General features: G+C 34.5%; 1 non-coding gene across 1 annotated transcript; it reads left to right on the plus strand.

The window, feature by feature from the left end:
- Nucleotides 1–268: 268 nt before the first annotated feature.
- On the plus strand, nt 269–377 carry LOC126701300 (small nucleolar RNA R71). The gene has a single exon (XR_007647282.1). It is a non-coding gene; the product is annotated as a small nucleolar RNA R71 (small nucleolar RNA).
- Nucleotides 378–3,036: the final 2,659 nt, after the last annotated feature.

The following is a 3,036-nucleotide window of genomic DNA, read 5'->3' on the forward strand; positions in this document are numbered from 1 at the left end:
AACCTTACGAGTGAGATTGTCCAACCTAGCTTTTATGTCTAAATCTTCATTGACTTCATACAATCCTCCTTTCTTAATTGCAGGGGCACATCTCTCTTTACGATTGGAAAAATCCCATTGTTGTAAACTTTCAGAAAAATTCTCAAGAAATTTGTATGCCTCATCATCTACAAGACTCAAAAATCCACCACCATTCATGGACTCAATCATGTTACGATTTGTTTGAGTCAAACCATTATAAAAATATTGTACTAGTCTCCATGTTTCAAAACCATGATGAGGACACTTTAAGATCAAGTCCTTAAATCTCTCCCAACTCTCATAAAAATTCTCTTGTTCATCCTGATAAAAATCTGCAATTTCTCTCCTCAAAGCATTGGTCTTGGCCATTGGGAAAAATTTAGAGAGGAATTTTGTGACCAACAATTCCCATGAAGTGATAGATCCAGGTGACAAAGAATTAAGCCATGCTTTTGCCTTATCCTTCAAGGAAAAAGGGAATAAACGCAAGCGAATAGAGTCATCAGTGAAATTCTGAAACTTACAAGTAGCACAAATCTCAAGAAAATCCTTCACATGCATATAAGGATCTTCTCTATCCAATCCATGAAAAGTAGGAAGAAGGTGGATTATCTGTGGCTTTAACTCAAAATGTGCAGCAGTGGTTGCAGGCAATACTATGCAAGATGGAGGGTTGGTGGTTATAGGTGAGAACAACTCCCTAAGAGTTTTTGAATCATCTCCAGTTTCTCCCATTGTGGATGAATAATCAAAACTAACAAGACGATTTTCTTTATCACGTATCCAAGTTCTCATACACCAAGCACAAAGAAATAAATTTTTTTTTTGTTTCTTTTTTTTTCTATTTAAAAAAAAAATAACTACAACTAGTAGAAGGAAAAATTCAATTGAGACCTAATTTATTTTCCTAACCAAGTCCCCCGGCAACGGCGCCAAAAACTTGTTGTGAAATTTTAAAATACTCGCAAGTGTACGAACCGTACCGAAATATAGTTGGACAAGAACGAGGTCGAACCCACAGAGACTTATATGAATGTAGGAAAATTAATTAAACCTTAACCAAATTAATCCTAATCTAGTTTAAATAAAAATTGGTTGGTTACAATAATATAAACTAAGCAATTAATAAAATTAAGCAAATAGTTAAACTAAGAAAAATATATAAAGTAATAAAAAGATGTAAACAATCAAGAGAAAGGAATTAAGGTTTTGGAATCCGCCTTGTAAGTCATATTAGCATATATTTATGATCATTAATTTTTCCCAACTCATTACATGATAATCTAGAAATCAATCTTGTTATCATGGAAAATATCATCATTTAAACCCTTATTTTAAAAATCAAAAGCATGTTCTTCTTCGCTTCTTAAGTATAAAATCAAATCATAAATTGTATCCATAGTCAAACAAATCACAAGATATATCCGATTTTATAATCAAGAATTAATAAACCAAGCATTCAATTAATTAAGACAAATCCTAAATCATGAGAAAAACATGATTGAACTCATATCTAGAATCTCATCTTAGTCAATTGATATGAAGCAAGAACAATTTAAATCATTAAAGAACAATTATTGTGAGAAAAATCAAATCACATAAATATTACTAATAATCCTTAACAAGATTTCATCCTCAACCCTAATTATAAATTTAGCTACTCATAGTAATTGAAAGAAAACATAAAAATAAAATACTAATCATTAAACTAAACAAATAGAATAGAGAAAGAAATAGTCACAGTGCTAGAGAAAAGCCATAGACAAAAAGAACACGTTCTGCTCCTACGCACCAGTCCTAGCCGCAGCCTCTACATGTTCCAGCCTCCTCAGCCCTAGCACTAGCCTCCATGAATTTTGCCCTAAAGAGCCCTTAAATAGGTCAAGGAATCCTATTACAAGTTGAATTCTCGTTTGGAGAAAATCCCAGATTTTTAGGCTTCACTTAACCGACTATTTTGGCCCATTTAACGTCAGAATTTGGACTTTTGGTAAACTACAAAGTTGTAGCCCTTTAAGTTAAAGTTCCAGCCCAACTTGAATCATCTCGATTGGACATCTGAGCCGAAAGTTATGCCAAAAATACTAACTGATGTGCAGTCTGGAATCCTAATCCGAATTGGACTTGGATTTGGTGCAAATTTCCTTTGATTCCTTACTCCAATTGGACTTAAATTTCATTGGGTTGGTCTTTTCTTGAATTCATGCATGGCTGGATGTAAGTTGGCTTGATTCAATTGGCCTAGCCCCATTTTGCATGTAAAGCCCTTGTTACCTACAACACAAAGATATTATATAATCAATCACAAAATAACATAAAAGTAAGCCTAAATATGTAGATATGTGAGTACTTTATTGTATATATTTCATGCACATCACCTATTCAGACAAAGATTTGGCAAAGAAGGGGAAGCACCACAATGACCCATTGCACATTACTGTAGATGCCAAAGGCAAGAGGATCCTAATGGTCTTAATTGATGATGCAAGTGCCTTGAATGTGTGTCCTTTAAAGACCGCAAGCTGCCTAGGCTTGTGCATTGAGGATTTTGTGCCAATTGATCAGCATGTGAGAGCGTATCACAATAGTAGAAGGGAGGTTTTAGGAACTGTGACACTAGAGCTCACCATAGGGCCAATGATTAAGAAAGTATAATTCCAAGTGATGAATATAGTTTCATGCTTCAATATGCTCCTTGGACAACCATAGATCCACAATACAGAGGCCGTACCTTCATCCCTATACCAAAAGGTTTTGTTTCTGCATGAAGGAGTCATAGATAGCATATATGGCGATACTTTGACCATACCAAAACCCATTTTTGGTATAAATTTTGAGAAGGAGCCATTAACCCTGGATGGCTTTGAGATTGAGAAACCTAGATTTGAAAGAAGCAAAGAAGTGGTTGAAAAGATTCCCATGAACTTTGATCTCGACAGCAATAACAATGTGGTGGCAATTATGAGAAAAATGAATTATTTTCCAGGGATAAACTTAGAGAAGACTGTGAAAGAG

Source organism: Quercus robur, chromosome 9, assembly GCF_932294415.1.
Source record: "Quercus robur chromosome 9, dhQueRobu3.1, whole genome shotgun sequence".
NCBI classification, from domain to species: Eukaryota; Viridiplantae; Streptophyta; class Magnoliopsida; order Fagales; family Fagaceae; genus Quercus; species Quercus robur.